Genomic DNA, 17,362 nt, shown 5'->3' with positions numbered 1-17,362 from the left:
CGGTGGCTTTTCCTGCAGGAGGGTAAATAAAGCCAAGGGGCAAGCGGCTTGTTCGCCAGGCGGCAGGCTCGCGGTCCGGGTTGGGTTCGTGCTTGTAGCTTCGTTCTCACCGGCAAGAGGAAGCTCGTGCTCGCTGGGTGCTCCCCGAGCTGCGCCCTGCCGCCGTGGCAGTGCCCGTCCCTCTTCGCCACCGTTCCGACCGCGGGCGAAGCGCAGAACCTTTAAATGCCAGAACATTGGCAGCGCGGCGCTAAACTTTCTGGTTGTGCGGTTAAGTAATGCGACATTTGCTCTGATTGCAAAATGCTCCTTTCTCGCTGGTTGCTTCATGTAAACACTGACAGTTTTTTGTTTTGTTTTTTTCTTTTATGAATTGATTTCCCCTCCTCCCCCCCCCCCCCGCCTTTGCAAGTGATATTTAACAGTGCATGGAAAATGTGACTGACCCTTAAAGGTCAGGTTCTAGTCTACCATTCGGCTTTTATTATCCTGCTTGTCAGAGAACACAACATATTTGCTCTATCTCCTGTCCAGATCTCCTTTTTTTTGGTGTATGTCTTCATGTTTTCCATGTGTGCATTTTTAATAGGATTTTTTTTTTTAATATGGTGGCAGTAAAACTGTTCTCAATGTAATTATTTACTGTATTTTATAGCTTTTGCTGCTCTTTTTTTAAAGTTTCTTGCCAATGATGTTATTGACTGGCACATGGAATTTGTATACAGCTGAAAGGAAAGGTTATGCTATTACACAGATCTTTTTTTAAGGGCTCTCTTACAATAATAAACATATACAGGCAGCAGTTACCAGAACTCATTATTAAGTAGCTGTAAGACCTCTAACAAGATAAACCATTTAATGTATTGACTTGTTAGTGTCTTTAGCTCTGCTTTTGATGAAGTGGTGGGTAGAGTATATATTTAGAAACTAATTCCAGGAAAAAAAAAAAGTCTGTCAGATTAAGGTATCTTTCAAGACCCAGAAAGCACTGTTTTTTGGTTTTTGTTTTGTTTTCCTAAGCAGCAAGTCATGTGCTGTCTATGAAAGATGTTAGTGGTGAAGCTCTGGCTTACCCAAGGGGAAAACACGGGCAGTCGGCTCGTAGCATCCCACCCGTAACCGGCGAGCAGGATGCTCGCGTCGCGCCCTCGCCCGCGCGGTTCCCCCTTTGACGGCTGGCACGAGCCGCAGAACGGCGGGGAAGCCGCGCGGTCTCGGGGGCGCGCGCGGGGGCGAGCAGGGTTAATTCGAGCCGGGCCGCTTGAGCGCAGCAGCTGGGCTTCGGGGACTGCAGGCTGCTCCGCCGTGGGTCGCGGTAAGCAAGTTGGGTTTTTAATTGCGTGAAGGCGTTCGCGGAGGGAGTTTGTGTACAGCGGCACTAAACGCGTGTGGCTGGCTGAGCTGCCAACGAGCCCGAACCAAACACCACTAACCTTTTGAACAACCGTTACGGCCAGATTTGCTTGCAAACCTTGCAGAATTTGGCTTGGATTTGAATTCTGGCTTTTGGAGAAAGGTGCTGCAGTGTGGAGTCAGTTGAGTTTAGCACCAGGCAAGTTCTGGATGTTACTGCTCTATCTGGAGAGGGTTTGGAGGCACATCAGGCATCTCACGGAACGATTCAGTTTGTTGCAAGCAGCCTCCTTGCGTGCGGGTTCGCATCTCCCCTGCAAGAGCTGGCTTGCTTCTTGCCAAGCGCTGGAATGTGCCTAGTTTTCCAGAAAAAGAGCAGAGCATCCTGAATTATTTAAAAGCTATGGCTTAGCGTTTTTGACCTCTTTTTTTTTTTTTTTTTTTTATGTTGCACAAAGTCACTTCTCTGGAATAGGCGAGTGGATAAGGGAACATATTTGAACTCCATTCTGCTGGCTTGCTAACTTGCAACTGAAAACATTTGCTGTTGCTTTTATTGTGGGTTGTTTTCTCCCCCTTGCTGGAGAGGTGGTGTTTGACCAAAAGAATCAATTGTTTCTCTTGCACATTCCAGTATTTGTTTCCTTAACTGAGCCTGCTAATGAAGAAAACGTATGTTCTGGAAGGCTTTGCCTGACCTAAGAAAAAGTTAAGAAAGGTCCTTTATATTTAATGATGCATTAACAGCAAGAACACCCCTGGAAGTAACAGGGAAGCAAGTTGCTTGTAATGCAAGTTTGTCCTCTGAAATGTCCCCGCTGGATAAGTACAGTTATTCCCATCAGACGGCCCGAGGGACTGAAACCTGGACAAAATTAATGATGTGCTGAAGAAAACATGTCATAGCTCTTAATAGCCAAGACTTCCAAACCCAGAACTCCTTGAACTTTGATCTGATGTTTTATAAAGAGCAGAATTGTCCTTTCTGCTGCCACCACACTGTGCTTTTCCGCTGAGTGTTCTGGCTGGTCAGGGTTTGCGTCGGGGTGGAGGTGGCGTAGCCGGGTGGGTCCTGTAAAGCTTGCTGACCTCAGTTTGGCACCGCTGTTGCCTCTGAATGCCTGATCCGCTGGAGAACTGGAGAGGATCTTGCACGTGTCTACTTTTTCCCTCCAGAATTGCTTATTTCACCATGTGGTTTTTTTATCTTGTCAGCTTTTTGAGGCTCTTCTCTTTCCCACTCTGGTTTCTATGGAAATGTCACGGGCTTGGGTGGTGTGTAGTAACCCTCACGACTGCAGCACAGTCACCCTCTATATTGCTTAGCTCGTGCTAATTTTGTGCCTGAATCACCCTTCAGGAAGGGAGAGGGGGAATGACATTAACATTTGTAGTGTCTAAAGCCACAGTAACTAGGAGTGCCCGTTACAGAAATCGCAGCCCAAGCAGATGCCCTCTCCATCCCTGCAAGGTGAGAAGATAAAGGCAAAATGCACCAGAAGCTCACGCTGCCAGGCAGGTTTTGGGGTGAAGCACGTGGCCAGCAGTCCGGGTGCGTGGGGTACGCTGGTAATGGTACCAGGGACAGGACTGCTGGGGAGAGGGACTCCTGTGTCCCATGCCTGGAAGGACACTTCTATCAAATGAAAGGCCTGTCTCCGCCACCTTTTGCAGAAGAACGGGTGTGCACTAAAACACCTAAGGGAGCTGAGAGCATTCTTAGCCCTGTGCACAAAGCTAAATGCGTTTAAAATAAAAACTGCTGACGCTTCATTCAGCTCTCCTTAGTTCAAGACAAAGTGCTCTCTTCTGCAGCATTTCTTGACATTGAAAATGCCAGACTGGGCAGCAGAGAGATTTTAGTGCTGCATGTAGGATTGGTGATGTCAACAAATCGTACAGGGGAAAAACATATCACCTGGCGTTCCTGCCAACCATCAACTTGCCATTCTCAAAAAAAAAGTGCTTGGTATCCTCTGGCTGATTGTTTTGGGTGTTGAACAGGGCTTTTAATCTGGAAGTACTGTCAATCACCTTAACAGCTGAAGAGCTGTAAGTGGGCTGCCCTTGCTGCTGCCACGGCTTTGTGCGTGCTCGTCTGACCTACTGCCTTAGAGAGCTGCTTGCAAAGAGCTGCTGACTGCAGGCAGCAGATACTGTAATAGTGTACTTAAGCGTAAGGACTTTAAGAGTATATAGGCATTTAGTTAATCAACCCCTTTCACTTTCAGTGCAACTTTAAGCGTTAAATTAAGCATTGGTCCTAGGGCACCTCAAACCATAAACAGGAGGCCCGGGTGGGATTTCCCTTTGTGCAAATACTGTGCTTTGTGGCTTACTGTGTTCTTCAGGGCGAGACCCTTGAAACTAACTCTAATCTGCTCCTTGCGCTCATTAGTCGTCTTCCTGGATGCTCCTGTTGCCCTTGGTCTGGCAGCATTTCTGAAACATGAGGTGTTGGGCCTCTTGGGGTGGAAGGTGCTAGAGGAATACAGAAAATCATCCTTCTTTCTGCCCTTATGATCTGACCTTATGCTGTATCAGAGCATGTTGGTCTGGGTGAAGAGAGTGGAAGAATCTCTCCCAGGAGGGTTTCTGTAGCCGTTTGCAAGAATACATATCACAGGAGAAGCGGGTAAAACCAGAGGTATTAATGCACGCTTTACCATGTCATTTTAGCAAAACATTTTCTGCAGTAAATGTGACGGTCTAAATCAGGGCTTCAGAGAGGCTGAAGGAATTTGGCCTTGAGTCCCAGAGGAGTTCAGCGCTGGGAAGTGTTTGGGAGGCTGGTACTGTTCTGTTCTCTGGAAAACCTCAGGCCTGATTGCCAGGGAGAGGAGCAGCAGAAAATTCCTTCCTTCTCCTTCAGGTACAGTCAAATCATAACTGCTTGGTTAATCTGATCATCTCCGTTATGCCTGGGATGGTAGATAGGATAGAAGCTGTGGCCTGTTTACTTGGGTCCTTTTGTGCTAATGGAGCACATGACCTTGTGTTGAAATCTAAAAATTGTTGTGGGAGCAAATAACATGGAGAGGAAAGTCTAGCTTTCTCTATGTTCCTGTGTCAGGCCTTGAAAATTCAATCCTTATCCCGTAACACAATGTAGTTATCCTGTCTGTCAGCCTGAAACTGGAAAATACTTTCAGCTCAAAATAAACTCCACAAGGAGAATAGTTTCCATGTTGTCCTTTGTTCAGGGGGAAGCTACTGGCCTTTGGTCCTAAATAAAGACCGTAGCCAACTTTGGTGCTTTGAGAAGCAGTAGTGCTCGTCCTAAATTTGACTATTAGCTTAACAAGTCTTGCTCTTCTATGCTGCCCTTTTAATGCAAACCGCTGACCGTTGCTACTACTGCGAGCCAAACCTGCGAGCGGGACTGTGCCAGTCTGTCGGGTAGTGCTCACCTTTGCCCAGAGCCTCTGGGACAAACTGAACACGGCCGGGCCGGGCGGCCAGAGGTCCAGCAGGGTGGTCCAGGGAGGTCCAGAGATGCTTACCAGGTGCTTCAAAGGAAATTGGTGAAATAGAGCCAAAAAGGGGGGGAGAGGAGGGTGGCGGACTTGCGAACTCCAGCTAGCAAAGGTTGCTCAGAAAAGGTATTTTAGGATGGGCTTTGGGTATCGGCCCTTCTGTGCTGCTGGCCGCAGCTGCCTGTTGTCAGCTTGTCTCTGCCACCAAGGCGCTTTGCCCTTCGCTGTCACCTCTCGCACTGTGAACCTAATGTGAACGACAGACTGGATTAAAGAAAATCCCGTGTGCTGGTCCCTTTTTGCATGCTCTTGCTTTCTGCCTTTCTCTGTCATCCAAGAGCGAAAGTCAGTGAAGCGGGTTTCACATCAGCTTCTTAGTGGTGCTTTCGCTCCCTGTAAGAGGGTTTAGTTTTAAAGCAGCTATTTTCAGTTGTGTAAAATGGAAGGCAGAAAACTTTCCAAAGCGTAAGCCGTTGGTAGGCTGGCAAGTCACTTCCAAAGCTTGCCATCGTCCTTTTCCCTTTTCAGCCCTGCTAGAAAAAAATGCCTTAACCTGTGTTTGAGAAAGCAGTGATTAGGTTTGGATACGGTTAATTTATTTATTTTGTAAATAGCAGGACTTGCAACGTTGTATTTAGCAGCAAACATCACCAAAGCAGCCCTCTGAGCAAGGCTTGCTCCCGCTCTCCCTGCCGGCTGGGCTACCCGGGTCTTGCTGGTGAATTTGCGGAAAGCGGTGGCACTCCCCTTAGCTCTGGTTTTCTCTCCCGATTTCAGTGACCGGTTGGGATCAGCTGCGTAACTTAGTTCTCATTCATTTTTGGAGTAGCAATTCTGGTTAGTTTGGAGCTTGGAAATTTTCTCATGCTGTAGTTAATTATGACTCTTATGCTCCACTGTCAGTGTTGTCAGTCAAAGTATTTTTGAATGTTCTGGGTGAAAAGTGACTGGGTAACAATGAAGCTCCCCAGCGAGGCTGTTGTGAGTCACCCTGACTGATTTTAGTGGCAACACTATATATATATTTTTTTACTGCTGTTGACTCGTGCGAGCCCTGCGGTTACCGGTGGTGGGTCTGCGCTGGCGTCTGGCGCGGCTCCTGCTGCCCCGTGCTGCGCCGCTGGCACGGCCTCCCCTCGTGGGCAGCTGTACCCAGTCCTCTGTCCTCCCCCGCTAGCCCAGGGCTAAGCTGTTAAGCTTTTTACTAGCTTTTGGAGGTTTTTGATCGTTATCAACTTTATTAAAAATACTAAAGTTGAATGGAGCTGGACTGAGAAAGGAGGGTAGGTGGTTCTTGGCAACAGCTTGTATTTTGGTGGGAGAGGCAAGAGGATGAGGTCTTGGACTGCGTAATCCTTGATGCCAGTTGAATTCTTTCTGATGGCTTCTCTCCTCTGGCCTTTGCCTCTATAATTACACTAAAAAGGGAAGGCGAGTGAATGGCAGACGGCAGCCGTGCAGCCAGGCTGTAGTACGGAGCGCTTGTCTTCTGTGGCAAACCAGCCGGCGACGTGGTCAGGACCGCTTATTTTATGTTGACCTCATGCTTTCCAGAAAGCATAATTTCAAATTACCCTTCTCTGCCCTTCCTGGCCACCTTTTCCTCTCTGCTTTGGTTTTGCAAGGAATTGCCTCCAGCAGAGGTCGGGACGGCAGCCAGCTTCATGCCCGGCGTGGGTTCCAGCAGAGCTGCCGGTCTGCGCGAGGCGAAGGTCTGGCCTCGGGTCTGCAGTCCTGCGCTTATGTGGATAACGATGCTCTAATTCCCTTCCCTTCTAGCTCTCATATGCCTTGTTATCCCTCAGCCAGCGTTCCTCTTCCTGGTAGGGTACAGAGCTTTTTATCACATATTATGTTGAGACGTAAGCCTGCCCTTAGCTGCCTGGGCTTTGGGAGAAGCTCCCTGAATGGGCAGATAGGATGTAACTACCCGTTTGGGTGAGTCTGGGGCATCCTTTGGAGCATCTGGCGCTAGCTGCGGTCAGACAGAGCCGCAGGAGATGGACCCTGGGGCTGATGCGCAATGACAATTTTTTTTTTCTCTCTCTTTTTTCCTAATCTCCCGCTAGTATTTCTTTTTCATCCCACCCTGGCTTGGTGCCCTGCTTGCAGCTGGGTGGATTATGAATGTGCCTGTAAGAAATGTTGGTGTTACAAGCAGTTGACTTCCAGAATTTGAAAACTTCATAGTGCCATGCTGAAGAGAGCTGGAGGAGGACAAACATTAGTAAATCCCGCAGATGAAGCCATAAGTCATCAGTCTGGGATGAGCTTGGCTTGCATCTTGATTGCATGGCAAAATTAAAAACATCTATGGCACAGCTGAGCAACTGCGACAATATTTTAGAAATGGTGTATGTTTAAAAAACATTAATGGGGTGTCACTAAAAGCATGCATTGTTCGTGCTGCCGTTGCTTACGCTTTGCTTTTCTTTCTTGTAATTAGCAAGACTGGTATTTTTAGGGCAGCTTTGCAGCATGTCTGTTTTCTGCCAACTTGGCTAAAAACTTGGTCTCAAGTGACATGAGAAATATTCTCTTGGAAACCGATGCCATATATATCCTGAACTTTCCCTTCTGCTGATGTCTGGTTTTGTCCCTTAAAATTGCAACACCAGGATCTGGGCTAAAGGTGTCCCCTCTATTAAAGCCTGCGCATGTGGCTGTTGTGTGCTTAACCACACTTGGACAGTCTTTGCCGATAAGGCCGACTGCCTGGAATGTTTTTGTTTGCTTTAGCTTTCGGGTGGTATTAGCCTTAGTTGTAACCTCTTTCAGTTTCTGTTATCCTTTAAACAGGCTTCCTAGAGCTCTGATCCTGCAGCACAGTCCATGCAGATGGATTCCTTCATGGTCTGCATGGTTTCCTTACAGAGTCGAGGTCTTGGGTCTCATTAGAGAGGGCGGACACCATGCTCGGGTGTGCTGCTGGCTCGTGCTCGTGTGGGGTTGTCCTCTCACTGGAGGGTTGGTGGCTGCTGCTGTAGCTGCTGAACCCAGTGGTTAGGTCCACGCACGCAGCCTCCTTAGAGAGGCAGCATCCCTGCAGTGAACGCTGGCCTGGGGCATTAAGTGCTTGATGACACCACAGTGTTTTCTTTTCTACATGGGATATGGAGGGGAAAAAAAAACAAAACCAAACCAATCACAGTTTCTCAAAGCACCCGGTGATGCTGAGCCCAGCAATGTGACACAGCCATAGAAGGCCTGGGAATGCTTTGCTGTCCCTGTGCTTAAATTCCAGTAGCTTCTTCTTGATGGCGGTTATCCCTGCAAAGCAGAAAGTCAGAGTGTCTTGTGGGTACATCTAGCTGTGACCCCAAAGAGCTGGGTCTAGCTCGGCATTGCCGAGGGAAAATCTCCTCTCCTGTGCTGAGCCCCGTGGCTGTGCCTGGGAGCACCCACCGGGCCTTGCAGAGGGAGCTTGTCAAGGGCTCCTGGGTGAAATTCGCTACAAGAAAAAAATATATATACTGAAGCTTTCTTGCTTTCATGATTTTTAGGGGGTTGCCCTGACAGGAGCTTTTCTCTCCTAATGTATCTGCTGTCGGTTTTCATGACACAGCTGGGTATACATCTCTTTAAAAGCATTGAGGATGGTGTTGCCAGTGCTCTGCTGTCCGTGTGGTGCCCGACCCATGGACCTGTCACTGCTGTCCTGCTTTAGCTCTGGCACATGGCACTTATCTCACAGGCAGCAGGGCCCGCTCTGAGGCTTGTGCACCACTGGGACAGGTTGAATGTGTCTTTGCTGTCTAAGACCACCACTCGGAGCAATGCTTCTCAGTGTGTTATATGTGTGAAGACCATATTTAATCTGAAAAGGCAAGGTTGTAGTGGGAGCTGAACCCTATGGTGAGTGTAGAAATCGCTGTATGTCCGCTTCTCAACTGTACCTCCAGTTCCAGGCAGCTTGGGCTACGGGGAGCTATGGGGTAGTCCTTTGGTGGAAAGGGTGTCAGGAAAAGGCAGCACTGGTGTGCTCTTCCAGATGACGCCCAGTTTGTGGAGGAACCTTTGCCTGATGCGTTTGGGCAGTGTAGTGTGGGCAGACCCGGGGGTTTCCCACTGACTCTTGCACCAGTTGACTGTTACTGGGGATGCGATATTCAAAATACCATCCAGAACTCTTAAAAGGCCAACTCACTGTTTGCGTTACTGATTTCTGAAGTTTTGACTTTGCTGAAATTCAAGATTTTAGCTTACTGATATAGCAAAAATAAGAGCAAGTCTGAGGGAAAACAGAAATTGAACTTTTAGGCTAATGAAGCTGTATTGTGCTTGACAAATGTGTAGCTAGTCTGCTGAAAAGGGAGGAGGGTTGACTTTTAATGAGGAGTTATTAGTTGCTGAATAGCTGTTAAATTACTGTATTAATAAAGTGGACAATCCTCTCTAGTTTGTCTCCTAAAAGTATTCTATTAATTGAGAACCCCTTTAATCCATTCTCTTAAAAATTAATTACCATTTTGGAAAACACTTCTGTGACTGTAGTGACTTGATTCAGATTTAATTGGAGTTATGTCTTGATTGCTTCCTTTATGTACTTTAGCTGTGATTTATGGAGCCTGTTGATAATACCAACTTCATATATAAGAGCTTAAGACTTCTAAGAACAGGTTTAATGGGCTGACTTTGTTTGTCATGGTGTTCTCAATTGGCAGCAAATAGAAAAATAGAAATGAGAAAACTGGGTCTGGTGCCTGGAGCAAGAACTTGTGTATTGCTTTCAGTTCTGCTACTGATTTCCGATGCGACTGTGTGCAAGCGTTTGGATAGCTTTGTCCAAAATACACAGAGAACTTGCGTCCCTCAGACACTTGTGTTACCTGTCTGTAAAATGTAGATAACTCTTATCCCTGGGAATACTTGTCCTCTCATGTCTTTCCTCCTCTCTTTGTGCCATGTTGTGATCAAAGTTGAGATGTCCAAGATCTTCGGCTCCTCTACCTGGGAGGTGCTGTTAAAGCTTTTGGATGTGCCAAAACTTCCAACTTCTGGTGATTTTGAACTTCCATGTGTCTTTTAGAGGTTTTCAGATCCCGTGAGCTGGCAGTGGTGAGGAGGGTGAGCAATGATGGAAGGGAGCTGGAAGAGCTGCAGTAGACAGATCACTTCTGCGCGTAAGCGGCGTCTCCGCTGGTGGCCAGGTGGCTCTAGGACCATCTGCCCGTTGGGGCCAGCATACACGTGCAATCTTAATGCTGCAGTCTAAGAAAGTCCCGATCCTGAACCAGGTCCCTGTTTACAAAGCAGATTTATGTCGGATATAAATACAGCTGCACCGCCCTTTGATGAAGGGCGTGTGGCTCTCGCAGAGGTCGTGCCACGCTCCCGCTGTCTGATGCGCTGACACACGGAGCCGCGATAGCGAGAACAGAGACATTCCCAAGGCATAAAACGACGGGCGAGACCCGGGAGAGAGTCGTAAAGCAGGTGAGGACAGGAAGCTGCGGAAGTCGGATAAGGCAGCCCCACGAGTGCGCCTGCCCCGCGGGGGATGGCGTTGGCGGGGAAGGGCTCTCGCCGCTTCTACGGGCAGGGCGGACGTGCGCGGTGCTGTTGTGCCGTGCTCGAGGCCTGCGGAGTCTTCAAAAGCTGGACTGGTCCGACTTGACACCGGCTGCTCTGCGCTTTGCCTCCTCGGCAGGGTCAGGCTGCAACGAGGCTTTTTTTCCTCTAGTCTTAATAAAGTTAGAGCTTGGATTTTGGAAACAAATGGGAATGGGGAGATGCTGTGGAAAGGAATTCAAGAGCTAAATAATCAGAATAAAAGGCTAAAGCATGAGGTAGAAATTGCTCCCGAGTTTTGTCCTGTGGATTTGACAGCTGGAAGTTAGACCGTTCTTTGATTCCCAAGATAATAACGCCAGCGTTGTGCTCTGAACACAACTTAATTCCACCTGATATTATCATGGTATGAGCTCAGGGATTGTGCTTTTCTGTAGGAGATTTTCAAAGAGAAGCTCTTGAAGCTTTCAGGAGCTTTGCTGGAGCTGGTGGCCATGCCTGCGGGGAGAGCTGGGGTATCACAATTAACTGTGGTACTTTCAGGAATTACTTTATTTTCCACAGAAATCACTGCTGGATACAAAGGCAGTAGGTAAGAGGCAATGAAATTTCTTTTGCGTTTTTAGCCCACAGCTGCCTGTATTTCTGCATTATTGGTAAGTGATATATGGGCACTGCTGTGTTAATTATTCCAGTTATCAGTGCAACTTGATTTCCCGGAGCTTCCCCACTCGCTCTGTTTAAAAAATGGTCTCGTGGCCAAAGCTGAAGAAGGGAGGCAGAAGGTCCTGAGCCAGCGCCGTTGTTAGCTCTGTTCTGGGTGTTGGCCCAGATCGCTTTTCTCTCTGTACCTCAGTTTTCCCCACAAATGAGGGCTAATGATACCTGCCCCAGCTCCGGAGGCCATGGCAAAGCTTTATGCAGGCATCGAGCGCAGCGAGGTCCTTGCGGGAGCACTCGGCACCAGCCGAGTCTTATTGATGTTGGACGTTCAGAGCAGCCACTCTGCTCCGCGCGCGCGTCCTGGCCTTGGGCGACTTGGTTGAATGGCGTTATTTCCTCTCTTCTTGCCAGAACCTCCCTTGGGACCTGCCTTCTTCTCCGGCGGTGCTCCGTGTCCCTGGCTCAAGGTGAATCCCTAGTTTTCCCTTTCCCCCGTCCTTCCCCTTTGGAGTACTCGAGGAGAGCCTGCTGGCGGCTCGGCACTGCAGCAGCCAGGCGCTGGCCTGGGGCGCCCGGCCGCCGTGACGTGACCCGAGGCAGGTTCGGTCCGAAGGTGTCCGGCCTGGCCGGCGGTGCCAATGTCTCTTTAGAGGGTGCTCTTTCCTTTTCTGCTTGTATCGCATTTTGTTTTACAGCTACTTTGATTGCTTGCAAAACGATGCAAATAATTGAATTGCGTGGCAAGAAAATGAACCAAATGCGAGGCTGTAGAGCAGGCCCCGAGTTTAATCTAGAGAAGGGTCCGCAAGTATTGTGCGGAAACACGCTGTAGTCTGTGTATTTAACTTCTGTACGAGCCTTTTTGAACCCGGCGGTGCAGCTGGCTTCCCGCCTGGGCGCGACAGTGTAATCAGCCGCCTCGCGTCCAAATCTGTCTGCGCACCTGGGTGTTTTATTATGATTGACTTGACTGCAGGTGTCCTCTGCCTTGAGCTTCGTGAAGGTCTCTGGGTTGTGGGAGATGGGAAGATGGATGGCTGTGGCAGCGAAGAGATACCAGGGCGGCCGAGAAAGTGGTTGGTACCTTCAGAAATGGAATTGAAGAGGCGATTTAAAAAAAAAAAGGAACTAACTAGCAAGGAGGTGCAAGCGAATTACATTCATGTTTTTGTTTTTTAATGAGTGCTATAAATGCTTTGCAGGTATTTGTTGTGGAGGCTTTTTAAATCCCATCTCTAGGGTCTGCTTGCATCGAAGGTATAGATATAATTTGACTCTTACTTTCCCTTCCAATACCCTGTGGCAGTGCATCCTGTTTTTTGTTTCTCCAGTTTGTGTCTAACTGCAAAGTACATGCTCAGTTTGCCTCCTGCACTGCGCCTATAAAACCTCTGTTTCTTTACCATGAAACCATGGTTGTTTTCACAAAAACGGCACCAATCAATAGCGGTTTTCCAAGCTTCTGGCTAAACTAATGCACTGAGATTTTATGGGAGTTTGGGGATTGTGCTGGCAATGCTGAGGTCTCAGGCAGATTCTAGTTTAACTCCACCCTATAAAAACATGAGGTTTGGATTGTCTGGAGGGGGGAATAGTGTCTGCGTCGCACCTTCGCCTCCCCCTCTTCATGCTTTAGGAGGTGAACGTGGGCTGGTGGGTTCATCCCGGTGCCTTTCCCTCTCCCGAGTCCTGGATTCAGTTTCCAGCTCTGGCTATATTTTAAGTGATCGTAGTATGTCCTGTGTGTTGTTTTTTTTCCTGCTTCTGTTTCCTAATTTCATGCAGCCTGTCTCTGCAGAGGGTGTGAAATACAATTAGCACGTGCACTTTAACGCACTTTGACCCTCGGCGTTACGGCACCGGTGCAAGGGATTAGGGCTGGCACGAGGTGAGCGGACACTCTCTTCCCGGAGCTAAAATCCCGTCCGTCCTGGGGAGACGGAGGTTGCGAGCAACCAGCCGAGGGGGGTCCGCAGGGTTTTCCCGGGGCGGCACCGTGGGCTCTTGGCCTTTAGCACTGCGCAGGGGCCGTGGGCCGGGTGACGGCAGCGCTGCGGGACTGGGCACAGCCCCGGCATGCCGCCCCGCCGGCCAGCGCGGCTCCGGAGTGAGTCACCGCGCTGTTAGAGGCAGCGTTAGCACCAGGATTTGTTCTCTGTCATTATGCGAGCTCTGTGGGAAGTGTGCCTGGATGTTCAGCGCTCCTGGATGCGTAATGGAAAATAACTGTTTTAGCCTTGGGGTTAGCAAGAAAAGCTGCTTAGGCTGGGCTTGGGCCTTAATGGTTGGATTGACAGTTTTTTGCATAGTTCTTAAGACAAGCTGCCCTCTCCTAGCACTTTAAAACTGCTCCAGCTGCAGTGGTTTTGCAAACGCGCTTTCTCCGAGATGAAGGTCGATGCAGATGTTGGCCTCCTTCAAGGGGCCTTTCCTCTGCCCCCAGAAGCTCCCTCCTAACCCTCGTGTGGCCGAGATGCATCTCGTCCCGTAGCAGGCAAAAACGTTGCTGTGTTGGGTCGCAACTGCTGGCTGCCGCGCTGGACGAGCTGCCGCTCCGTCGAGCTGCTGCCGCTAGCGCACGACGGGGCTTCTCTTCCTGGGAGACGCAGCTGCAAGCCCTGGAGAAACCTCCAAAGGCCTAGAGGTTTGGGGGGGGGGAGCTGTGCTCCCAGTGCAGACACTGGACCTGGGGGAGGCCAGGCCTGGCGGGGGCAAAGCGAAGGGCCCCGAGCTGCCGGGAGCCACCCGTCCCCTCGCCAGGAGCAGGCTGGGCTGGGGCCCGTGAACCAGGGGACTGCTGAGGTGGGTTAAAGAGCAGCTCTGCGAGAACACAAGCTTTGCCCCCGTTCAGTCGTCTGCAAGTCGATGGATGAGCAACAGGAGCTGCCCAGCTCGGGGGGGGGGGGGGAATCTCCCGCAAGCTGCAGGAGCGGTTGGTAGGCGCTTCTGCGTTGGGGCACGTGGGGGCAGCTGCGGAAATGCGGCTGTTCCTTGCGCAGAGCAAAGGAGAAACTCCACCACCCTGCCGTGTGCTGCCCTTCGGCCTCCCCCCCCTCGGCACGCAGTCCGCTCAGCGGCAAGCATCCCGGGATGCTACAGAGCGCGCCGGCGGCCCAGGGGCTGCCTTCCACGTCGCGGCTGGCGTTGGGAAGGCTTCGCCAAAGCGGCGAGACCTGCTGGTTTAGAAACGCTCCGCGGGATGCAGAGCTGCGGAGGGAAAGAAAGAACGCCAGCCCCAAAATGTGCTGAATAATGAACTGAAAGTGGTTATTGATTATCCATTATCCATGCACCTTCGTTATCCTGCTGCAATCTAAGGGCAGCGGGCAACTCTTTTCTTAAAAAAAAAAAAAAAAAAAAAAAAAATCACTTTCAAAGGCACTTATGAAATATTTAGTGTCATTATTTCCAAGATCAAAACTGCAAAGAAATTATGCAGCCACAGAAACCTTGTTAATCTGTTCGTGTTATGGATGAAAGAAGCAATAGAGATATTAAACATTTACCACTCTTGTGCAAAATGGCCTCTTACTTTCAATCTCCGTTGCAACATTATTCATCAACCGTCACTGCTGCGTTTCCGTCTTAGGTCTTTTGCCTCCTATGCGTGATTTTTAGGTGCCATTACAAGTTTCCCCTGATGGAGTAGGACTTATTTTCTCTATCCATATTTTGCCTTTAGGCAAGGCAAATCTCAGCCTAATGAAACCAGTGTGAAATATTATGGTGCTGTAACACTGACTCTGCCACCATACGGTGTTTCCCTTTATGAAATAGCCTTTTTAAACCAGCTATGAATGTTCTTTCCCTTTTTCACATGATATTTGCATAAGCGAGGTAGTAAAATGTTATTTCCATCGAGGCTGTAGCTACTGATTTCAGGAGTAGCTGTTGATGTCTCAGTTGGACAGGGAGCTCCCGAGGAAGCCGTGCGGAGTCTGTCCGGGGCTGACTCGAATGCCAAAGCAGGACATGCACATTCTGTGCCTCAAAAACAGGTTTAGTGGAGCTGCAGGTGTTCGGAGGACAGAATAAAAATTCAAAATCACCTTGAGGAAATAGTCTGAAATGGGCTGTAATTTGGTAGAGAGGAGCGCGAGGACTCATGAATAAACTATAAAGTGGGGAATGGTTGGGGTGATGGAGATGCGGTAAAGGCTGCAATAGGTTTTCTGACCGAGTGTCAAACACTGGCCTTATCCTGTTGGCAAACGTTGTACGGGGGCACTTGTTTTTCATATGGCACTCTTCATATAAAGCTTTCTTCATATAAAGTTATCCTTCTCTCTCTTCTGGCCTGCTGTGGCTCAGCACTGCTCTTAGAGATGTGGATCAGTGGGAGAAAGGGTGAAGGAGCAGTAAGGGTTAACAGAGGGCTGGAAAACATGACTGTTGAAGAGAGATTGAAAGAATTAGGGTTGTTTAATCCAGAAGAGAAAACAAGGAGAGAGAGAGAGAGACTGTGTACATCTTCGAATGTGAAAAAATGGTATTGCAGAAGAGTTGTTAACGAAGCTTTCGCTGCCTCTCCTGAGATAAGGACAAGAAGAGATAAGCTTAAATCGTAGCGAGAGTAATCTAGGTTAGACGGCAAGAGCCTTCTACCTCTGTAAACAGTCTGGAGGCTGCGAGATTCCTTGTTTTTGCAGCTTTGAGCATATCTCTTTATTCCCAAACTTAAAAAAGAGAGAAATAGTCCTGTTTCCTAAGCAGCGTTGAACCGGAAGACCGTCTGTTTTCAAAGCAAGCGTGAGCTGGTGGGTCTGGGCTGGCTTTGCTCTCAGCTGTGGCCTGGGGACCTGCGGGCTGACTCGGCCGCCAGCTGCTCGCGGAGCTCTGGCACCCGCAGCCTGGCGGCTCCGGCGGCTGACTCGAGGGAAAATCCTGCCGGGGAAAAGGTAATCTGCTGTTTGCATCCTTAGTAACCGGTAGGATTAAGGAGTAGGAGCTCTTATGACTTCCTGCTCTTGTTGTTGATTTTAAAAAGGGAAAAAATATAGGGTGTGGGATAGTTTGAATGTAGTTCCCTGTGCAGCTAAGGGGGAGAGAGGGACTGTTGTATGCACGCACATATATACGTAATTTCTCCTTGTTTTCAGCATGTAGCACTGAGAGACTTGGGCTAGGAGCAAGCTGTTAGAAGGGGGGKCTGCACAGGTTTCTTTTGCTCAGCCTGAGCAGGGCAGCCGGGCTCTGCGGCCAGGCCACACGRCTCTCGGCTGGGTTTTGCGACTGCTCGGTTTGTGCAGAACAAAGCGACTACTTGGAAACTTTTAACCTTTAATTTCAGATGGATTCTTTTTAATATCCAGCTTTATCCTCAGCATCAGCAGAAGGATTAGAGCCTGGTTCGTCTTTCCCTCTGAACTCGGCTGTGATTTCACTGTGCGTATTAGCTCTTTTAATGGCTCTCTTTATTAGTTCATTATTGTATTACCTCCAGGCATGGCATGACTTGAAACATTTATTTTCCAGGCAAAGTTCGGTTGATGGACTTCACCTGTTCCCCTCCAAGTTAGCGTGTCAAATAGGGGGCTCTCTGCTTTGCACTGTAGCATCATTTATAAAGCAGACGAAAGGGAGTGAAGTTTTCCTCTCCCCAAATGTTAATGAGAATGGAAAGTATGAAGAAACAGTGCAATATTCTGGAATACTTAAGAAAAAATGTTGTGTGTGTCATGTGGTTTTTATTTTATTTTATTTTATTTTTTTCAAGCCAGCATTTGGCTGCCCAGTGAACTATAACAAGATTTAATAGCTGCAGTGTAGCTATATTGCATTTGGACGGGTTCCATCCTTCTGTTGTAATAAATGTCTGCTTTACAATGAGCTCTTAAATTCTATAAGTGACGTCAAATTGTATCTAATAATGGAAAAAAGATTAAGTACTGTAAACCCGACTTGCTCGCTCCCTGTGCCTTCCTTCTCAAGCGGTGTTTAGTCCTCAGCCCGTTGCGCCGCTGTCTGCATTTGCAATATCTCTGAGTTTGCCCTGAGGCTTGCACCGGAGGAAAAGCATTTTCCATGCGTGCTCGCGTTTTCTTCCTCCTCTTTGCCCCCCTCTCCTCCTCTGTCATTGCTGGCGGTGTGGGCTGTAGCCGGCACGGCAGAGGCGGGCGGCCGGGGAGCTCCCCCAGCTCAGCTGGCAAATTCGGCCGAGAGACCCGGGCACCTGGAGCTGCCCGCAGCGGTGTTGCAACGTGAGCAAACGCTCACTAGTTTTCGATTCACAGTCAGATTGATCTAAACCCAGTCTTGAAACTGGGCTGTGTAAGCATCTGCATAAAACCTTGAATTTTGAAAAGACGTGGCAGATTCSAAGTATGATTAAGATGCAGCATTACAGAGAACGCCACTTA

General features: G+C 48.9%; 1 protein-coding gene across 4 annotated transcripts in view; it reads left to right on the top strand.

The window, feature by feature from the left end:
* Positions 1-17,362, top strand: part of PITPNM2 (phosphatidylinositol transfer protein membrane associated 2) — a 121,569-nt gene that overhangs the window by 29,601 nt on the left and 74,606 nt on the right. For 3 of the 4 annotated variants that reach the window (XM_026058826.1, XM_026058825.1, XM_026058827.1), the window contains exon 1: positions 1,265-1,315. The exons of the other annotated variant lie outside the window; for it this stretch is intronic. The gene's annotated coding sequence lies outside the window, so the exon portion shown is untranslated. Of the gene's footprint in view, positions 1-1,264; positions 1,316-17,362 lie in introns of those variants that run through there. 4 annotated transcript variants of the gene reach the window in all.

The sequence above is a fragment of the Apteryx rowi genome, unplaced genomic scaffold, assembly GCF_003343035.1.
Source record: "Apteryx rowi isolate R43461 unplaced genomic scaffold, aptRow1 scaffold_15, whole genome shotgun sequence".
Taxonomy (NCBI): Eukaryota; Metazoa; Chordata; class Aves; order Apterygiformes; family Apterygidae; genus Apteryx; species Apteryx rowi.
Note: the sequence above shows the minus strand (reverse complement) of the source record. Positions and strands in the feature narration are given on the sequence as shown.